The 22,427-nt window shown below is 39.3% G+C and overlaps 1 pseudogene; it reads right to left on the bottom strand.

Moving 5' to 3' along the window:
* Positions 1-21,513: 21,513 nt before the first annotated feature.
* On the bottom strand, positions 21,514-21,628 carry LOC122095350 (annotated as a pseudogene).
* Between the last annotated feature and the right edge of the window lie 799 nt (positions 21,629-22,427).

Below are 22,427 nucleotides of genomic sequence, written 5' to 3'. Positions count from 1 at the left end.
AAGAAAGAGTGCTACCCTTGAGCAAAAGAAGCTCAGGGACAGTGCCTGGGCTCATGATACAGCCCCCAGACATGCCAAACAAACAAACAAACAAAAAACAAGTAACTCCATGTCTCCCCAGGTATGTATCATGCATTTCTATCGGTGAAGGTCCAGAGTCCCTATAATGAAAGGCACCCAACTAGGAAATTTGCTTTGAATAGAATGATTTCATAGCACAGACAGTCTTTTCAAGACAGTGCATGTTCCGGGGCTTCCCTCACTGTTCCCAGGGTAGCCTGAGGTTTTCTCCTCACCCCAGGCTGCTGGAGAAACTCTGTCTCATTGTTGGAACAGGCAAAAAAAAAGCTTGACTCCTGTACAGCTGTGTAACAAACAATTCATCCGGGGCAATTAGTGAGGATGAGTGTGAGCAGGCTTTGAAGGCCAAGAGAAAAAGACCTCTTTGTACCCCAATCTATCTCTCTCCCAAGTGCTCTGTTTTGACAGGAAGCCTTCATTTGTGCCACCTTCTGTGGAAGGCCAAGTTCTCTGCACTCATCCTGTCTTTTTTAGACTATGTTTCAGTGTTGAAATAAACTGCTACAATTAATTCAATGGTCCTTCTGTCAGACAACAAGGGATCTGAACCTAATAAAATGATTCATTATCGGCAATGGTGCCTTACTAGGTTTCTGGAAGTTTGCAAAATCTAAGCATATGGGTAATAGAACAATGCTTCCTGTCATTTAGGGCTGGTGAAGCTCATCAGGTTTTGAAACCTTTGACCTCTCCTAGTTGGGTCCTGGGTGGCTAGGTTTGGGGTTGAACAAAAGGCCTGGGTGCTGACTATGAGATGAGAACAGAAGCTCAGTGCTTTACCATTTGGTGTCACAGCTTCATTTCTGGTATCTGTGGTGTGTGTGTGTGTGTGTGTGTGTGTGTGTGTGTGTGTGTGTGTGTGTGTGTGTGTGTGTGTGTGTGTGTGTGTTCATGTATGAGTGTGCATACACTTGTCCTGGAGCTTGAACTCAGGACCTGAGCACTGTATCTGAGTTTCTCCTGTACAAAGATAGCACTCTATCACTTGAGCCACAGAGCTACTTCAGGCTTTTTTTCTAGTGATGTGGTACTAAGGAATCCAACCCAGGGATTCATACATGCAAAGCACTCTACTCCTCAGACACATTCCCAGCAGTCCACTTCAGGTTTTTTTCTTTCTTTTCTTGGAAATTGAAGGAGTTGAAATCTAGTCCTGGGTGCTGTCCTTGAACTCTTCAGCTAAAGCCAAGCACTCTACCACTTGAGCTACAGCACACCTGCAGATTTTTGGTAGGTCACTGGAGAGAAGCCTCTCAAGGATTTTGCTGCCCACCCTGGCTTCAGGCTGTGATCCTCAGCTCTCAGGCTCTTGAGTAGCCAGGATGACAGGCGTGAGTCGCCGGAACCCAGTTTCTACTTCAAGTTTCTAAGTAGTGAATAGGAGATAATAGTCTCATGGGAATCTTTGTGTCTGGGATAATTTGGAACTGAGAGTGTTACATCTCAGCTGCTGAGTAGACAGGATGACACACCTCAGCTACAGACACCTAGACTGTAACACTCCTTTGCAAGGGGTCCTTGGTTCCACATGATAAGATGCTAGCCATGAGCCCAACAGGGAAGGGTCAGTGGCTAGGCCCTGAGTTCAAGGTCCACGACTGAGAAAAATAAACCAAAACAATTGTCTGCAGGAGACAACTCAATAGAGTTAGGTACATACATCCTTTTGGCCCTGACATGGGGATATCTGAGCCCCAAGTTTCTCATCTGCACAATCATCTGACTTGTGGAGCTCTTACAAGGACCAGATGAAAGAATGTACCCCGTGAAGGACTTAGCACACAACACCTCATGAAGGACTCATCACATAGCTGTATCCCACACGCTGTCATTAGAATTAGGGTGCTTCCATTAGTATCACCATTCTTTCATAAACACATCACAAACTACACAAAGTTCACATCTAATGATTTAGAGGGGTGGGATTTATTGGGTAGGTAGAGTCAGCCACGGGGATTGCACTGAAAGGTTAGGGATACTGTCCTAAGATCTTTTGATCAAAGCTAGAACTCTAACACTTTGAGCCACAGCTCAGAGTTTCACAGATTTCTTGCCAGCGCTGGGTTTTAAACCCACCAGTGTCAGATCTCAGTCCCCCAGGATCTTGGATGATGGGGTGAGTGAGCCAGCAGCATCTGGTTCTGTGGATCTGAGTTGCAGCAGTTTACCTCTGGCTAAGTCAGGTTAGATGGCAGCTGTCAGCACCAGATTCCCGGCTTGCTCTGTGATGAAGTATTTGCAGTCCTATCCTTATATAGTTGCAGTCAGAACATTCTATCTTTTTTGGTGCCATTCCTGGATCTTGAGTAAGAGTCTAGACACTGTCCCTAAGCTTTTATGCTCAAAGCTAGTGCTCAGCTGGTTGAGCAACAGCATGACTTCTGGATTTTTCTGTGCATGTGGCAATGAGGAATCAAACCCAGGGCTTTATACGTATTAGGCGAGCACTCTAATACTGAGTCCCAGTAGTAACAAGTGTATAAACAGATAAATGTGTAGATTGGTAGATAAATAAATAGATAGATAGATAGATAGATAGATAGATAGATAGATAGATAGATAGATAGATAGATAGATAGATAGATAGATAGATAGATAGATAGATAGATAGATAGATAGATAGATAGATAGACAGACAGACAAACAGACAGACAGATAGATGCATGAAACAAGAGAGAAATGTCTGTATAATATGAAAATTCATACATGATATTGCTACCGATTATTGGCAATGAAATTATGCCTTCCCTTTTTAAGTATTATGATTGCATACATAATAAAGTATTAATTGAAAATTAGTCATGGTAATATAAATGTTGTGTATAATTTTATAATATAATCAAACACTAACTACTTATTTAGTTGTTACTTTTATAACATTCTATTTGTATGGATGTACTTGAGAATTTGGTTTCTTAGAATGTCTGCCATTCTTTACTGGCAATCCCAGGATTCGTCCTCCACACCTAAGTTGCCAGTTTCGGCTATGGCTTCCTTAATAGTCCACCAAACATCAGCAATACAAGGTCATGTACTCTTTCTTTGCATTGTCATTTACATCCAGGATGGTCACAACACAAAGGAAACTAAAGTAAAACCATCTTCTTGAACTTGTCAGTTTTATGCTTCTTTTTTTTTTTGCCAGCCCCAAAATTTGAACTTAGGTCCTAGGATCCAAGAGTTGGCTGTGGCAGAGGTATCAAGACCTGAGAGCAAGCCCTGTGCTCGGCTAATAATAATAATAACAATAATAGTAATTCCATGGTTTGGAATTTGCACTATTTTTCTGGCAGGCCTTGTATTTGAACTCAGGGTCTGGATAACTTTGTGGCACTGTGGATGAAGGGGAAAGGCCCACCATCCTTGAAGACAAGAAATTCAGACCAGTTCCCAGGGCCTGAAATGAAGCACCAGCACTGGAAAAAGTAATATTAATATATGAGATCTATTTACATACATGGGTTTATTGCATATTATGTTTATTACCCTTATTTATTTAGTATTATTACACATATAACAGTTCTTTTATTACATCATATCACATAGGATATATTTGCATATGGATTATACATCATACTGAGACCCAGGACTTTCACAGAAAAGGAAAAAAAAGTGTCAAAATTGGCTTCTTACTACACGAATAAATTTTTGGACATGCTGGGATTTCAACTTATGTCCTACAATGGCCATAAATGGGGTCACAGTCTTAGCACACCAGCCTCTAGCAAACTGAGCTGCCAGAAAGTTCTGAGGACCTGTGATCAAGCCACAGGAGTACCCAATATAGATAGATAGATAAATTGGTGTGTAGATATATACATACATACATATATATATATATATGAAGAGAGAGAGGGAATTTGAGGATATTAGATAATATATATAAAACCAATTATTAGTTAGCAAATTATGCTTCCATTTAATGAAGTATCACGTTTGAATACTTATAAAAGCTTTGATTAAAAATTAGTCAATATCCTTCCATTAGGGGAATCATACCATGGTGCTAGAATGGAAGATATAAATCCAATAATTTTTATGTGGCATTCTAAAATAGAATCATGAATTAATTGCAAATTTAATTATTACTTTTATAACATTCCATTAGCATTCACATTAATAGGAATGAGTTTGTCAGGATCACCTTCAATTTGTGGGTGGCAGTCTTGGCATTCGAACTCTAGGCTTGGGTAGTTTACTTATAACGCAAACCATTGGAATGATAGCGTGAAGATTTCAGATTGTTATGATTACAAAAAAGAACAAGAAGAAAAGAAACCCAGGATCCAGGGGCTCCTGCCTGTAATCCTAACTCATCAGGAGGCTGAGATATAGAGAATGCCAATTTGAATTCAACCGGGACAGGAAAGTCCAAGACATTCTTATTTCTAAGAGATCACAGGAAAAAAACAAACAAACATGAATTGGGCTGTGGCTCAAGGGCCGAGCACTACCTTTGAGCAAAAGAGCTCACGGACAGGGTCTAGTCTCATAGTACAAACCCGGAACTGTCCACCCCCCCCCCAAAAAAAAGAGGCAATAACTCCATGTCTCTGTGTATGGATGGATGATGGATGGATGATGGGCATTCAGCAGGTTGCCCATGCCCAGCCGTCCAACCTGGGGAAGCTGGGACATGACTTGAATTGTACTAAGTCTAAGCTGGCAGCTTGAACATAGTATTCTTTTCTACCATTTAATAACTGAAGCCCGATGGGACACCTAGCAGCAAGCCACTTCCTCCAGTACCTATACTGTAGGAGTTGACAAAGTTTCTGGCTCCATATTCTCTATCTCTCTGTAGAATGTGAGACTAGACCTCTGGGGCATGGTGGATATCATTCATTTATCATTCCTCATTGCTGAGTCACAGGCTGGTCCCAAATCATGGCAAAGTCATGAAATAGTCAGCAATATCTATGCCGAAAGGGGTATGCCAATCAATCTCACCCTCATAATTCCTGTTAGAAGTGAGCCTTGATCTGTGATTGTGGCTTAGTGGCAGAGTGCTTACCTAGCGTGCACTAAGCCCTGGGTTTGATTGCTCAGTAGCACACAAACAGAAAAAGCCAAAAGTGGGACTGTGGTTTAAGTGATAGAGTGCTAGCCTTGAGCAAAAGAAGCTCAGAAACATGTCCAGAACCTGAGTTCAAGCCCAAAGACTGGCAAAAAAAGTGAGCCTGGTGAGACATATTCTTCTAGGACTCAGAGGAAGACTGAGGTTATAGGTAAGAGGTAGGGTAGATGGCAGGTGCTGATGGCTCACCCTTGTAAGCTACTCAGGAGGCTGAGATATGAGGATCCCAATTGCAAGCAGGAAAGCCTATATGAGACACTTTTCTCCAATTAAACATCCAAAACACCAGAAGTAGAGCTGTGGCCCAAGTAGTAGAGTGCTAGCATTGAGCACGAAAGCTCAGGGATAGGATAGCATCCAGGCCATGAATTCACACCCCAGGACTGGTACACCCATGAAGACAGACACACACACACACACACACACACACACACACACACACACACACACACCAAGATAGAACATTTGCCAGTCAGCCTGCAAAAGTGTCATCTCTAGCAACTCAATATTAAAAAAAAAAAAAAAAAGAGGGAGAAGGGAAGAAAAGACTTGCTCCGCGAGGTGATATAACCAGTGCAAAATTCCACAGGAGTTCTAAGATTTGGATTCAGGACAGAGGGTCATCAGGCAGAAGGTCCAACATGGGCAAAGGTCCTGAGGTGTGTGTAGAGCAGATGGTGTGGGTGGGATAAAGGTTCTGTGGCTTCAGACAAGTCTGGGAGGACATTCAAGGTTGGGTGAAGGTTTGTACTTGAGTCACAGGTAGGGTACATGGTCGGGTCCAAGAATAGGGCCCAGGGGGAAGATTAGCTTGCTTTTTACCAGGTACCCCAGCCATTTCCTGTGGCTGGAAGCTTATTTTTCACAACTCTTGACCCTCAGACCTCCTTTGCATGGAGGAGTCAAGGCAAACACAGGGAATAAAGCTTGCTTAAGAAAAGCTTCTAGTCCAAAGCCACCAGTGGCTCAACCCCTGTAAATCCTAGCTACTCAGGAGACTGAGATAGAGATCGTGGGTCAAGCCAGCTCAGGGGAGGAAAATTAGTGAGAGTCTTCTTGCTAATTAACTACCAAAAGCCAGAAATGGAGCTGTGGCTCAAGTGGTAGAGTGCTAACCGTGAGGGAAAATGTTAAGAGACCAGAGCCCAAGCCCTGAGTTCAAGCCCATGTACTGGCACAGATATAATACAGAAAAGCTTTCAGGAGCTCCTAGTCTATTGGGGGTGAAAGGCTAGATCAGCTGGGCACCGGTGGCTCACACCTGTCCTCCTAGCTCCTCAGGAGGCTGAGATATAAGGACCACGGTTCAAAGCCAGCCCAAGCAGGAATCTGGGAGACTCTAATCTCCAAGGAACCTCAAGAAAACTGGAAGTGGCTCTGTAGCTCAAGTGGTAAGCTAAAGAGCTTGGGGACAGAGCCCAGGCCCAGAGTTCAAGCCCCATGGCCAACACCTGGCCTGCTTGACTGCCCTCTGTTGCTCTAGGCAGAGTACTTTCCAGTTACTGAGGGTCTCCCAGTGTCTAGGTGTCCTACAAGTCTTGAGAGAAGCCTGTTTGGAGGCCATTACCTATAGAGCAAGCCACAGTACCCGAGAAGGGATGAGCCTTGGGGCATGGAGATAATCAGAATGGCATCTGTCATGGGTGTAATATGGATCTGAGCAGTAAATTGACATCTCAGACCATGGTTCTGGGCAAGGAGGGCAGAAGCTGCAAGATATCACACCAGGTAATGCCCACTCATGCAGGTATCACAAGAGTGTGAATTTGTCAGGCACACCTTGGGCAGGTGTTGAGTTTTGGCTTATGAAAGAATTTTAGGCTCAGGAATTCACAGCTGGCTGGTTGCTGCTTGTAGCAGTCGCTGGCCCTGGAGTCCCAGGGCTCAGAGGCCTGCTTTCCTCACCAGTGCTAGGGGGCAGATGAAGGTCTGCAATCTTGGGCCGACTACAAATAAGCATCAGTAGTGTCCTTCCCATGGTCCTGTGGGCCTGTACATGGATATATCTCTTGAGAGTTTACTGTGACTATGCCTCATGACTGCCTCCAGTTCTAGTTCAGCTCATCATAACCACCTTCCTGTGAGTGTTTTTGTAAGTGTGTGCATAAACATCTTGGGACTAGGGCTTGATTTCAGGGCCTGGGCTCTGTCCCTCACTTTTTTCATTCAGGGCTAGCACTCTTCCAGTTAAGCTACAGTTTTTCTTCCAGCTTTTGCGTGGTTGTTTGCAGAAGAGATTCTCATAGACTTTTCTAGCTGGGCTGCCTCTGAATGGCAATCCTCATATCTCAGACTCCTGAGGAGCTAGGAATATGAGAGCATGAGCTATTACCAACTGGCCAGTTTCTTTCTTGGCTAAAACAGACTACCTCTCTCCAGCTGAGCACCCATCTACAGCTACCCCTCCTAACCCTGGCTTCAGATGAAATATAACCTTCTCCCCTGAGAAAAAAGAAATGGGATCAGGTTTGAGCTTTATGTTCTTCACACAGTCAGGGGCTGCTGGGAGCTGATGTGGAGGTCAGAGATCTAGGCCAGGGCAAGACAGCTGTTAGAACAGAAGAGATTATGAAAACACAGCCTTGCAGCTGGGTGCCAGTGGCTCATGCCTATAATCCTGACTACTCAAGGCTGAGACCTAAGGATCAATCAAGATTCAAAGCTAGCCTGGGCAGACTCTTATCTCCAATGAATCGCCAAAATGATGGGTAGCAGAGCTACTGTAGTTCAAGTAGTACAGCACCAACCTTGTGCAAACAAGCTAAAGCATACCACTGAGGCTCTGAGTTCAAGCCCTGGTAAAGACACACACACACACACACACATACACACACACACACACACACACATCCTTAGCAGGTGCCAGTGGCTCATACCAGCAATCCTAGATACTTAAGTGGCTGAGCTCTTAGGGCGGCAACTTGAAGCCAACCCAAGCAGGAAAATATGTGAGACACTTCTGTCTACTAAACTACTAAAATAGATGAAAGGTGAGCTGTGGTTCAAGTGTTAGAGTGTTAGCCTTGAATCAAGGAAGCTCAGGGACAGTGCCAAAGTCTGAGTTTCAGCTCTAAGATTTTTTTTAAAGACACCCCAATCAGGCCATAAATCCAGATTTTGGTCATTCTTGATCTCACTTCTACTCCTGCCACTTCCACAGCACAAGTGGCCGGTGTGTGGCCAGCACTGGGTTAAGAAGTGAACTTACACAAAGGGGACATAGCCAGGTCAAGGATAATGCCACAGAACATTGAGGTACTAGCCAAACCAGTTTCTCATCCCCCAGTTCCTTGGCCCTAGAGGAGTCATACCCTCCTGTATTGTGTGGTGTGAATTTTACTACAATTCTGAACCCTTCCACCTAACACCAAGAGTCATGAGCAATAATTTATTTTTTCATATTAAGATGAGTGCTAAGTGTAGGATACACTTTGAATTATTACATTAATTTATTAAAAATTAGTTTCATTTTTTCTTTTCTACATCTGCAGAAAGTAAAATTATATATTAAACATTCAATATGAAGTAATCAATTATAAGTAAACTATTTTTCAAATGATATACTATCAAACTGTGATTTGAGTTATAGTTCTAACAAATTGTGATGTAAACAACATTTAATAGAATTACGGTAATGTTTTTTAAACTTACCATCTTGTTATTGTTTTCTAATTCTGTCATTTTTTATTCTTGATCCAATTCATCTCTTCACCTCAATTGTTTAGTTTTCTATTTTATCTCTATTGGTTTGCTGATTATGCATCTAGTTTTCCCTTTTTAATGACTGACATGATCTGAAAATCTGTATGCTAGTTTATTACTTCCTACATTGAAGTCAAATTGCTGCTCTCCACAGCTGTTCTACTTTGCTTTGCATAGTACAGAATTTCCCCTAGTCCCACCGACTGTATTGCTGCTCTCATATATTTTATTTTATTTTTTATTTAAATTTTGTTGTCAAGGTAATGTACAGAGTGGTTATAGTTACATAATTAAGGTAATGAATTAATTTCTTTTCTAACTTTTTACCCCTTCAACCATTTTTCTCCCTCTTCCTTCCCAACACACCTCTCAAGATCGTTTCCAACCTATTGTTTTGTGAGTATCACTGTTGCATAGGTTCCCCCTTTGTCCTTTGTCTCACTATTTTGTTTTTGTTTTTTTTTTTTTAATTTAATTTTATTTTATTTGAGAACATACTGTACAGAGGGGTTACAATTACATGGGCAGGATAATGCATACATTTCTTACCAAGCATTGCAGCCTCCTCCTTTGTTTACCCTTCACCTCCCTTCCCAGCCTCCCCCCTCCCTCCCACCCAATCATACCCCCCCAACCCCCCCCACCGACATTGTAAAGCTGGTTTTGACATGACATTTTGTACTTCTCATTGTTGCAACAGGTCCACCTGAATCCTTAAACGACTTGTTTGTCCCCATCTCCTCCACATGTTATGCTGACATCAAATATAGTGAAAGCGGGGGTTACACTGTGGAGGAGGGACATACAAAGCAACAAAGAAATAATCTTATAAATGCGTTAGAAACACATGCATGAAAGAAACAAAAACATTAAAATACATATTTGAGGTTTCGTTTTCCTAACATCACATTATCTGACTTTTTCCGCTTGACTCATACCTATACTAGATATTGCAAATAAGGGAAACCATGGGACCTATGTTTCTTTGGGCCTGGCTTACTTCACTTAATATAATTTTTTCCAAGCCTTTCCATTTCCTAACAAATGGGGAAATGTCATTCTTTCTGATGGAGGCATAGAATTCCATTGTGTATATATACCACATCTTCTTGATCCATTCATCTACTGAGGGGCATCTGGGTTGGTTCCATGTCTTAGCTATGGTAAATAATGCTGCAATAAACATAGTTGTGCTGGTAGCTTTAGTGTGGCCTTGTTTGTGATCATTTGGGTAAATGACCAAAAGCGGGATTGCTGGGTCATTGGGGAGCTCTATGTGGAGTCTTTTGAGGAACCTCCATACTGCTTTCCAAAGTGGTTGAACAAGTTTACATTCCCACCAACAATGAAGTAAGGTTCCTTTCTGTCCACATCCCCTCCAGCATCTGTTGTTGTTAGAGTTCTTGATTTTTGCCGTTCTAACTGGAGTGAGGTGATATCTCAATGTTGTTTTGATTTGCATTTCTTTTATGGCTAGGGATGTTGAACATTTCTTCATGTGTCTATTGGCCATCCTTCTTTCTTCTTCAGAGAAGCTTCTCCCTAAGTCTTTCGCCCACTTACTTATTGGGCAGTTGTCTCTTTGAGGATTTGTTGTTGGGTGGTTTAATTTTTTGAGTTCCAAGTATATTTTAGATATGAGACCCTTGTCCGTTGTATGGCTAGTAAAGATCTTCTCCCAGTCCGTGGGCTTTCTATTGATCTTGCTAGCTATGTCATTTGCCCTGCAGAAGCTCTGCAAACTTATACAATCCCATTTGTCCAGCCTTTCTTTGATTTGTTGTGTTTCCGGGTCTCTATTCAGAAAATTTCGGCCTGAGCCAAGGAGACCCAGGTTTTCTCCTATTCCATCCTGTAATGTTTTCAGAGTGTCTGCTTTGAGTTCAAGGTCTTTGATCCATTTGGAGTTGATTCTGGTGCAGGGTGATATATAAGGATCTAGCTTTAGTTTTCTACATGTAGTTAACCAGTTTTGCCAGCACCATTTACTGAAGAGGCTGTCTGTCTTCCATTCTATTGTTTTAGCTCCCTTATCGAAGATTAGATGGCTATAGGTCTGTAGGTTCATTTCTGGGTTTTCAATTCTATTCCATTGGTCCTGAGGTCTGTTCTTATGCCAATACCAAGCTGTTTTGATTACTATGGGTTTATAGTAGAGTTTGAAATTTGGTATTGATATTCCTCCAGCAGTGTTCTTTCCGTTGAGGAGCGTTTTTGCTATTCGGGGTCTTTTATTGTTCCATATGAATTTTTGGATTGCCTCTTCTATTTCCTTGAAGAATGAGGGTGGAATTTTGATAGGTATTGCGTTGAATTTGTAGATAGCCTTGGGAAGTATTGCCATTTTCACGATGTTAATCTTTCCAATCCAGGAGCATGGGAGGTTTTGCCATTTTTTAAGTTCTGTGTTGATTTCCTTTTTCAAGATTTTAAAGTTTTCATCATAGAGGTCCTTCACTTCTTTAGTAAAGTTAATTCCTAGGTATTTTATTTTTTGTGGGGCTATTACAAATGGAGTTGCTTTCCTAATTTCAGCCACACTTTTCTCATTGTTGGCATACAGAAAAGCCATTGATTTTGGGGGGTTAATTTTATAACCTGCTACTTTGCCAAAGTTTTGAATCAGCTTGAGTAATTTGGGAGTGGAGTCTATGGGATTCTTTAAATACAAGATCATGTCATCTGCAAAGAGGGAGAGTTTTATTTCTTCTTTCCCTATTTGGATCCCCTTTATGTCTGCATCTTGTCTTATTGCTGTGGCTAGGCATTCTAATACTAGATTGAAGAGAAGTGGAGAGAGTGGGCATCCTTGTCTTGTTCCTGAGTTAAGAGGAAATGGCTTTAGTTTTTCACCATTGAGTATAATGCTGGCTGTAGGTTTGTCATATACAGCCTTTATTGTATTGAGGAATGTTCCATGGATTCCTAATTTTTCCAAAACCTTCATCATAAAGGGGTGTTGGATCTTGTCGAATGCTTTTTCTGCGTCTATTGAGATAACCATGTGGTTCTTATTCTTGCTCCTGTTGATGTGATGAATAATATTAATTGATTTGCGTATATTGAAGCAGCTTTGCATCCCTGAAATGAATCCTGTTTGATCGTGGTGGATGATTTTTTGGATGAATTGTTGAAGTCGGTTGGCCAAAATTTTGTTGAGAAGTTTTGCATCAATGTTCATCAAAGAAATGGGTCTATAGTTCTCTTTCTTTGATGAGTCCCTGCCTGGTTTCGGGATGAGGGTTATGATGGCTTCATAGAATGTGTTCGGTAGTGAGCTTTCTCTTTCAATTTCATTGAAGAGTTGGAGGAGAATTGGTGTGAGCTCTGCTTTGAAGGCCTTGTAAAATTCCGCTGTGAAACCATCTGGTCCTGGACTTTTCTTAGCTGGGAAGTCTCTTATTGCTGTTTCTATTTCAATGCTTGATATGGGCCTGTTAAGATAGTTTGCCTCATCTTGGTTTAGTTTTGGCATGTCAATATTTGCTAGGAAGAGGTCCATTTCTGTCAAGTTCTCAAACTTATTAGCATAAAGTTTTGAGAAGTATTCCCTTATAATGTTCTGAATCTTGCTTGTTTCCGTGGTGATGTTTCCATTCTCATCTCTGAGTTTATTAATTTGGGTGTGTTCTCTTCTTTTTCTGATAAGTTTTGCTAAGGGTCTGTCAATTTTGTTAAGTTTTTCGAAGAACCAACTCTTTGTTTTGTTGATTCTTTCTATAGTTTTTTTGGATTCTAATTCATTTAATTCTGATTTAATTTTGATTATTTCTTTCCGTCTACTGTATTGGGGTTTATCTTGCTGCTCTTTTTCAAGGAGGTTTAGATGTGTCATTAAATTGCTAGTTTCAGATTTCTCCAATTTGTTGATGTAGGAGCTCAGAGCTATAAACTTGCCTCTGAGTACTGCCTTTGCTGTGTCCCAGAGGAGCTGGTAATTTGTGTGTTCATTTTTGTTGAATAGCATGAACATTTGAATTTCCTTTCTAATCTCTTCCATGACCCACTCTTGATTCAGCAGTGTGTTGTTCAGCCTCCATGTGATACTGGACTTTCTTTGGTGGCTTTTGGTGTTGAGTTCTAATTTTATTCCCTTGTGGTCTGAGAAAATGCAAGGTATAACTTCAATGTTTCTGAATTTAGACAAGTTTGCTTTGTGGCCTAAAATGTGGTCTATTTTAGAAAACGTTCCATGTGCTGCTGAGAAAAACGTGTATTCTGATGCTGCTGGGTGAAATTTTCGGTAGATGTCTGTTAAGTCTAGTTGATCTATGCAGCTGTTTAGATCTGCGGTTTCTCTGTTGAGTTTTTGCCGAGTTGATCTATCTAGTGGGGAGAGTGGTGTGTTAAATTCCCCAACAATTAATGTCTTTGGATCTATATGGGATTTGAGGGAAAGTAGTGTTTCTTTGATAAATTTGGGTGCTCCATTGTTTGGCGAATAGATATTTAGAATTGTAATATCCTCCTGAAGGAGAGATCCTTTAATTAGTATGTAGCGACCTTCTTTATCTCTTTTCACAAATTTTAATTTGAAGTCTATTTTATCTGATATTAGGATTGCAACTCCTGCCTGTTTATGCGGTCCGTTTGCTTGGTAGATTTTGTTCCAGCCTTTAACATTGAAAATGTGTTTGTTTTTACGGGCAAGATGTGACTCCTGCAGGCAGCAGATAGAAGGGTCTTGTTTTTTAATCCAACTAGACAGTCTATGTCGCTTAATTGGAGAGTTCAGTCCGTTCACATTAAGAGATAGGACTGAGAGGTATTTGGGAGTTCCTGCCATGTTATCTACCTTCTTGGGGGCTGCGAAAACTGGGTTCTTCCTATGGTTCTTGGATTCTCAGTTTGGGTGCAGTTTCTTGGCCTTTATTGCGGTCTTGTTGGTTTTCTATGTGTAGGACATCTTTAAGAATCTTTTGTAGGGCTAGTTTGGTGGAGATGTATTGTTTCAATTTTTCTTTGCTATGGAAGGTTTTTATTTGGCCTTCAGTTATGAAGGAGAGTTTAGCTGGGTACAGTATTCTTGGTTGATAGTTGTTTGTTTTTAGGGCATGGCATACATCATTCCAGGCTCTTCTTGCTTTGATTGTCTCTGCTGAGAAATCTGAGGTGATTCTAATTGGTTTCCCTTTATAAGTGATTACCCTTTTCTCTCTGACAGCTTTAAGGATCTTTTCCTTGTTCTGAGTTGATCCTGTGTGGATTATAATGTGACGGTGGGATGTCCTATTCTGGTCTGGTCTATTTGGGGTTCTAAAGGCTTCTTGTATCTGGACAGGCCTATCTTTTTGCATGTTTGGGAAGTTCTCTGCTAGGATCCTGTTAAACAGATTTCCTAGACCATTAACTTCTGTTTCTAGGTGCTCCTCTACACCCATTATCCTTAGATTAGGCCTTCTGATGGTGTCTTCCAGGTGTTGGATAGATCTATCGTATTTCTTGGACTTGTCTTGGATGGTTGTATGTTCTTTCTCTATAATATCTAGGCAGTCTTCAATCCCTGAGATTCGATCTTCTGCATGGTCTAACCTGCTGTCAAGACTCTCTACTTTGTTTTTTATCTCTTTTCCTTCTAGTTGGTCAGCTTTGATGGCTTCAAGTTCTTTGTTGAAGCTCTGTTTTAGGTCTTGTATGAATTTCTTTACTTCCTTAATTTGGTGTTCAGTGTTTGTCCTCAAATCCCTTAGTAGATTGGTTATGGTTTCTTTGGGCTCCCATTCCTTCTGTTGGTTTCCATTCAGCATTCCCTTTGTGGTCTCCCTGACTTCCTTCAGCTCTTTGTTAATGGATTCCATGAATGACTTTAGTGATCTTTGTGTGTTCTCTACCTGGTCTCTCAATTCCTGTATTACTCTTTGATTAGCTTCCTCCCGTTCGCGGGATTCCTGCAGATCTCTTTGAGTGTTCTCAGCCTGCTCACGCCATTCCTCTCTTTCTCTTTGAGTATTCTCAAGTTGTTCACGCAAATCCTGTATCAGTTTTTGAGTAGCTTCCTCACGCTTATGGTATTCCTGTATAAACTTCTGGAATGCCTCCTCTCTCTCCCTATCACGCTCATACAGAGTCCTTTGTACGTTGTCAAACTTTTCATTTATCATGTTTGCCAGCAGTGTTTGTAGAGCTGTTTGGGAACTCTCCTCTGGATTATTCATTATCTGTTCTAACCCCTGATTATCAGGATTGGGAATTGAGATACCCGAATTTGCCATTTTTCTTTTTTTTTCGGCTTACTCTGCCCATTTGAGATGAAGATAGCACCAGTTTTGTGCTAGAACACTATCTTAAGGCAACCATCAACCAAAGTTTGCATTTGTACAGTCAATAGTCTACAGATACAATCTAGTTCAACAGATACATCTATTCGACATCAAACAACTATATGTTAAAGGGCTTCGAACCGCAGAGAAGAATTTGGAAAACCAGAAATTATTAGGGTTAGGGAGAGATGTGGGTAAAAAATAGGAATAGATTGGTGTGGGGAGGCACAGGGAGAGTTAACTATGTCCTAATCACAATGCAGGAAATAGGTTGGGTAGGATGTAAGTAGAGAGAGAAAAAGAAGAAAGGGAAAGGAGAATGAAAAGAGACCAGAAAATAAAATAGAAACGTAAAAATTAATGTTATTTTAGAGATTAAAAGACCATCTATTTATAGAGGAATATGAATATGTTGAGAGAAAGGGAGGGACATAGAGGAGATGAGAAAAACTTTAAAAAAATGCTTAAAATATTATATAGGTATAAAGAGGTAGTACTGCTATTAATGAATTTAAGTCTCAGAGGTTTTGAATTGGGTAATAAGTTTTTGGATTAAGTGTGTACACAATGGGGGATAGGGTCTACTGGTTAACTACGGGTTTATCTGAGGATGTGCAGGACAAGAGTTAAGTCACATAAAGATGAACAAAGAGGAAAAAATGGAAAGGATAGGAAAGTTAGAAGAAAAGATCAGAAGTTCAGTAGAGCTAGAAAAAAAAAACAAAAAGATAATTAAGAATGAAAGAAAAAGAGAAAGAAGACAAGAAAAGAAAAGAAAACACACATTCACGTATTCCTAAAATAAAAATTATAAGAGGAGAAAAAAAAAAAGTTAATGGAAAACAATTATTTTTTCAGAAGAGGCAAAAATTAAAGATTAATAAAAGTTTTAGAAAAGCAAAAAAAATTTTATATATATATAAGGTAACAAAAAATGAAAAAAAACAAAACAAGAAAAAGAAAAAAAAGAAAAGAAGAAGAAGAAGAAAAAAAAAAGTTCTTTGATTTTTTTTTTTTTTTTGGGAGGGGTCGGAAGAGTCCTGTATCTACCTTTTGTCTGTAATCAGAGTCTGGTTGGAGTCTCTGGTCAGCTTGAGGTCCTGTGGCTTGATTGGTTTCTTAAGTCAGTTTGTTGGAACAGGCAGAAAAATGTTCTGCTTTACCCAAGATTTTGAGATCCCCCTCCCAGGTTAGTTTACTGGGAGGGTGATCTGCTTTGAGAATCACAAAAGAGGGGGATGCAGTGATGAGGCTAGGTTCTGGGTAGAGTTAAGGCCTTTCAACAAACAGTAGCTTTTCCCTGGGGCTATTTTGTGAAAAAAAACTCACAGCACCCAGCCTGGAGCCATTCTCAGGGTTTCTGTTTTTCAATTGATTGTGGTGGCTGCTAGAGGGCGGGGCAGCCTCTGGCTCTGGTTACCCGGTGAGGAGAGCCACTCCAATGGCTGGCGCCGGAGCTGGGTGACTTTTCCCTGGATGGAACTGAGTCTGTGAGGTCACTTCGCCGTTAAGTTCTTGTGACCTGCTAAATGACTCGTTTTATTCCAAGGCCTGAGCTGGAGCTAGCTGCTCCTCCGAGCTTTGTCGGTATCCAAGATGGAGATCACCGGTGCTGGGGGGGGAGGGGTGGCCTTCCCTCCTCTGCTCCCAGAGGGGGAGTGAGGAAGTGGGGCTTCTACTCACGCGGAGTCTTGGATCCCGGGTCGTCTCTGGTCTGCAACGTGCAGGATGAAGTTGTCCGCTCCTTGTCGGTTCTTGCTGGTGTTGAGTAGAATCCGCTCGTCCGCTGCGTCTGGCTCCTTCATCCCGGACTGCGTCTCAGGTATGCCTCCGTTGCGGTGGTCGCCGCTGCGACCCTGCCGCCGCAGCGGCAGCTGCTCAGATGCGTCTGCTTGGCTTCCCCTCTCTTGACTAACTCTCTGTCCTGTGATGGCACACTTGGTGTGATTCTCTGGCTTTGGACTGTTCACTGGAACTCTGAAACTGTTTTCTATGCAAGAGCTTGTTCAGATTCCAGCTTCTCCTCCGCCATCTTCCCGGAACCCTCCTATTTTGTTTTTTTATTCCTTCCCCTTTCCCAGTTCAGATCAACATATTTACAATACACAGGGTATCAAAATCAAATACAGTGACTACAGGGGATAAACCATAGGTGGGGAAACCACAAAAGGATAAAAAGAAATCATGGAGTACATTAAGAACAACAACAAAGAACATGTCTTGGAGTTCATTTCACTTAGAATCACCTTATAGGGTCATATGTACATATCTATTGAGCTATTCTATTCATCTACTAAGATTATCCTTGATGTACACAATAATGCTCCCTATTACCCAGTAATCCCACTTCTGGGCATTTAACATGATGACCACAAACAAGGCCACACTAAAGCTATCAGCACAATTATGGTTATCACAGTAATATTTACCATAGCTAAGATATGGAATCAACCCTGATGCCCCTCAGTAGATGAATGTATCAAGAAAATGAGACACACACACTCACATACACACATACTATGCTTCCATCAGAAAGAAAGATACCACCTCATTTGTAAGGAAATGGAAGGTCTTGGAAAAAAATCATATTAAGTGAAATAAGCCAGACTTAAAGAAACATAGTTCCCATGGATTCCCTTATTTGTAATAATTAGTTACATCAAGGATAATCTCATGTATTTTAATTTGACAGTTTGTTCTATGTTGAGAGTGCAACATTATTGCTATATTGTTTGTTATCATTTCTGCAAACAAGGAGGTATATTGAAAGTATTACATTCATCTTATCCATTACTGAAAGAAGAACAACTAAAAGAGCAACCCCTACTAAGAAGAACAACTCCCACTTACTTAGCTTCATTCCTATGTAAGGCCAGTGTTGTCCCCTGTATCCTCATATTGTACATTTCAACTCTATACCTCATATTGTATTTCTAGTATGTTCTACATTGTCAACTAAATGCCCCAGAAGTTCCACTTTACTTTACTTTGTTTTAAAAAATTCTGTCTTAATATTTGATGTTGATGAGTGTGTGTGTGTGTGTGTGTGTGTGTGTGTGTGTGTGTGTGTGTGTGTGTTTACAAAGATCAGAACACAACATTTTTCTTCATTTTGAATACGTCTTTCAGGTCATTGTAAGTTGTGGCTAATGGGAGCAACCTCTTGTTATTTTAAGAATGAAACAGAAAAAGATATTTGTGCATGTATCATAGTTGCTTTATTAGTCTGTAGTTGAACACTGAACATTAACTTATATCTTGGCTGCTCTTGTGAATAATGTGAATAAAAATGAACTACAGATATATTTAAAAGTTACCCAGAGATAAATAATCACATGATTGATGTTTCAACTTAACTTTGGATTTCTATAGAAACTTGCATACTACTTTCTACAACGAGGATACTAACTTGTTTTTTGACCAATAGTGTAGAAAATTTCCTTTTTTCCACACTCTCACCAAAATTATTACCTTTTATTCAAAGATAATAAAGGGCAGTTTTTTACTATCTGCAGTACCCTATACTGGCATTAGACTTAAATCCAACCTCCTAAATGCTTGGAATTACAAGACTTTACCACCATAACTGGTTCCATTGATTTTTTTGATGAGTTATAATATTTATGAAGTTGTATCATAGTAATTTTGAATTATATTTCTCTAATGACTTCTGCTCAAAAAGTATTAAGGCAGCTTAGAAGTTGTATTAAACACAACTTTGTAAACCCACAGGAAATTTTCAGGGCTTTATGGAGAACATGTCTATTCAGACTTTTGTCCATTTTTAATCTGGTTTCTGGTTAATCTCATCTTTAATCTCGCTAAACCAGATCAATAATTACTTCGAGGTAGTAGAAAAGAAAAAAAATGTAGCAACTCCCAACATTTTTCAGTTTTCAAAAACATGGTATTGCTTAAATCATTTTCTGTTAACAATTGACACTATATAACTCAATTTAGTTAGACCTGTTACAAGGCTGTAGTTTATTTATTTTACATTGATTGCTCTTTCCAAAGCCTGTTTTTCTAATTTCCCTTGGTTTCTTTCAGTCTCAAGTAGCTCAGATTTCAAACTGAAGAATAAATGGAAGGAAGCAAACAAAAAAAAAATACAGTTCCTTTCATCCGATGATGCCTGTATAAGAATGAGGAAAGAGTTCATCCTTCTAAGGACCTAAGATAGGACAACAAAAAAAGAATTTATTTTTCTATGTCTTCTTTATCTTTGCGATGTAACTAAAATGTTGTAAAACACAATATACTGCTCAGATATTTTTATGTTTTATCAGTTTTGCACATTTTCATATGGATTTCACCTCAGTCTACAACATTCCTTCATCATCCTGTCCCTGATATTTTTACACTATCAAGACATAAGATAACCAATTTGATTTACAGCATGAGAAGTTATCCACCTGGCCTCCTTGGAAGCAGAGCATGATCAATAGATATTACTTCTGGTTGCTCACTACATGTAATGGTTTCTGTACTACTTATCACATTCTATTTAGTATTTTAAAAAGACTGCTGGCTAAACTCAAAGCTCATTCCTAGAAGTTTATGTTAAGTATTTCCCACTTTTGTTCCCTTAATTGTTAAAATAACATATGCTATCATGCTAATGTTATTACCATTTTAGTGTTGGGAAAAATTGTAATTAAAAGCAGTAAGTGCATGGCCTAAAGACACATACAGTGAGGAAGGAAATGAGTCAAAGTTTCTGAAAGTCTTTCAGCAATACACAAAATGTAGATAAAAATCTCTCCATTCTATGACACTCGCAATTCAATATTCATATTGTACAAGAAATAATAGCATACTAAATATTTCCCATGGTGATTGTTTTCTGTCACATTTGTTTTCAACACAGATTGTGTTGGAGACATTGTTTTATCATGCACAGAACTGAGCTTATACATTGAGGTCCAAAGAGAAACAAGTTTCTTCTGTCCCACAATTCCAGTACCCTTTTTAAAAAGTACTAAAAATTTAAATATCATCACCTACCGTCTTATAAGTATCCAAAAATAAAAAAAAATCATAAATAACCACTCCAAAATGTTTTAAAATTGGAGATGCTAATACGTGCCCCTCTGAAGTAAATTTTCTTCTACTTTTAACGTTATTCTGAAAGTCTTTGCTTGTTTGTCACACCTGTAATCCTAACTACTCGGGATATCTACTCAGGAGCCTGAGATCTGTGGCTAACAGTTGGAAGCCAATCAGAGCAAAAGAAATTCATGAAATTATTTTTCAAAAATTTTAATGAACTAGCAAAGGGCCAAGAATGGAGATGTAGCTCATTTAGTAGCTCACCAATCTAGAGAGAAAAGGCCTAGCAAGTTGGTGCAGTGTTCATTATGACAGGTCCCTTGTATAGAATAATTGAATGCCTCATCCTACACATCTCTTGAACAACAAATATCTGGAATTATTTTGTTTTTGACATGCCAATCTTGACTTTATTCTTAAATGTGTATTTATGTAAGAAGTACATGGTTCTAAAATTCTTTTAAACTTAGTTTTTGATGAATTGTCTAGTTTAAGAAAATCAATTACAATTTATATATATATAAAAAGTTCTGTGCTCAATTCAGCATCACTGATTTCAAACTCTGAGCATGCCAACACACATGCAAATGCTTGAGCACATGCGTGCGTTAACACACATATTTATTCAAAATACCTTCATATCAGAGTTTTTCATGAATTTCTTTGCTAACGATATTATATGAGTAAAATAAAGGAAATAAACTCTTCCATCTCAGAACAGTTTTATACGTTCTTATTGTAAAAATACTGCACAGAGGGGTAACACTTACATGAGCAAGGTAATGAGTACATTTCCTAACAAGTATTGTTACCTCCTCCTTTATTGTTCCCCTACCATCCCTTCCCTCTCACTTCCACAAGTCCATTAACCTCCTCCCTTTCCCCGCCTCAATTGTAAAGTTCACTTTACAACATAGTTTCTTGTGAATCTCATTGTTGCAATGGGTCAACCTGTATCCCTATTTAAGCATTTTGTTTTTTTTTCCTTCCCCTCAGCAAATTAGAGGAGAATATATACAAGATGTAGGCGCGCCAACTTCAAATACAGTGAAAATAGGTGTTATAGCATGGGGGAGGAACATATAAAGAAACAAAAAAAAATCCACACTGTAGGTTATAAGTATGTGAGAAAAAATAGCAAGAAAAAACCACTTGTGTCCCTAACTTGGGGTTCATTTCCATTAACATAACCTTATCTGGTCATATACACATAACTTTTGACATTTTCTGCTTATCCCAGACATATATTAGTTATTGAAAATTAGAGAAACCATGGGACCTATGCTTCTTTGGACTTGGCTTACTCTACTTAATTTTTTTTCCAAGTCTTTCCATTTCTTAACAAATTGGGGGATGGAATGCTTCAGGAATTTGCCTGTCATCTTTGCAGAGGGGCCATACTAATCTTCTCTGTATCATTCCAATGTTTTAGTATATGTGATGCTGAATTGAACACAGAAATTTTTTATATATAAATTGTAATTGATTTTCTTAAACTAGACAATTCAACAAAAACTAAGTTTAAAAGAATTTTAGAACCATGTACTTCTTACATAAATACACATTTAAGAATAAAGTCAAGATTGACATGTCAAAAACAAAATAATTCCAGATATTTGTTGTGCAAGAGATGTGTAGGATGAAGAATTCAATTATTCTATACAAGGGACCTGTCATAATGAACACTGCAGCAAGTGTTAAGGTTTGTTAAAAGTTTTAATGTTTTAAATATATTAATTTTGGGAATTTGCTTATATATGCCAAAACTGGGACTGTTGGGTAGGTCATAATACTTTTCTATAAAGTATTTAAGATTTATGGTAGCAGATAAATACTCCTAAGTATGTACATTTCAGAGTTTATAGAAACTTTACTAATGAGAAGTTGCAAAGTCTTTGTGTAAAGGAGCAGAATAAAGAGCTGACTATGTTAACTACACAGTTTCTGCTAAAACTGTAGGCCTTCCTTACTTTATATGTTAGTGAGGAACAAATGATGATATAAGCCATATACAAATTATCAGATGAACTATAAATGGTCATCTTAGTGGGTGATTTAAACACTACTCATAGCCTATAACATTCTTGTTGAACATCATAATCTTAGCCAGTGTTAAATGTAAAGAAATATGACAATAATAAAATCTAATTTGTAGTACACTTCAAATACAGAAAACACTGGTAATTGTTTTGTTTTTTATTTTATTAAACATTAATATTAAATTATTGCTTTCTTTATTTGTAGCATTTTTTCCT

Source organism: Dipodomys spectabilis, unplaced genomic scaffold (assembly GCF_019054845.1).
Source record: "Dipodomys spectabilis isolate Male_0828 unplaced genomic scaffold, ASM1905484v1 ptg000344l, whole genome shotgun sequence".
NCBI classification, from domain to species: domain Eukaryota; kingdom Metazoa; phylum Chordata; class Mammalia; order Rodentia; family Heteromyidae; genus Dipodomys; species Dipodomys spectabilis.
Note: the sequence above shows the minus strand (reverse complement) of the source record. Positions and strands in the feature narration are given on the sequence as shown.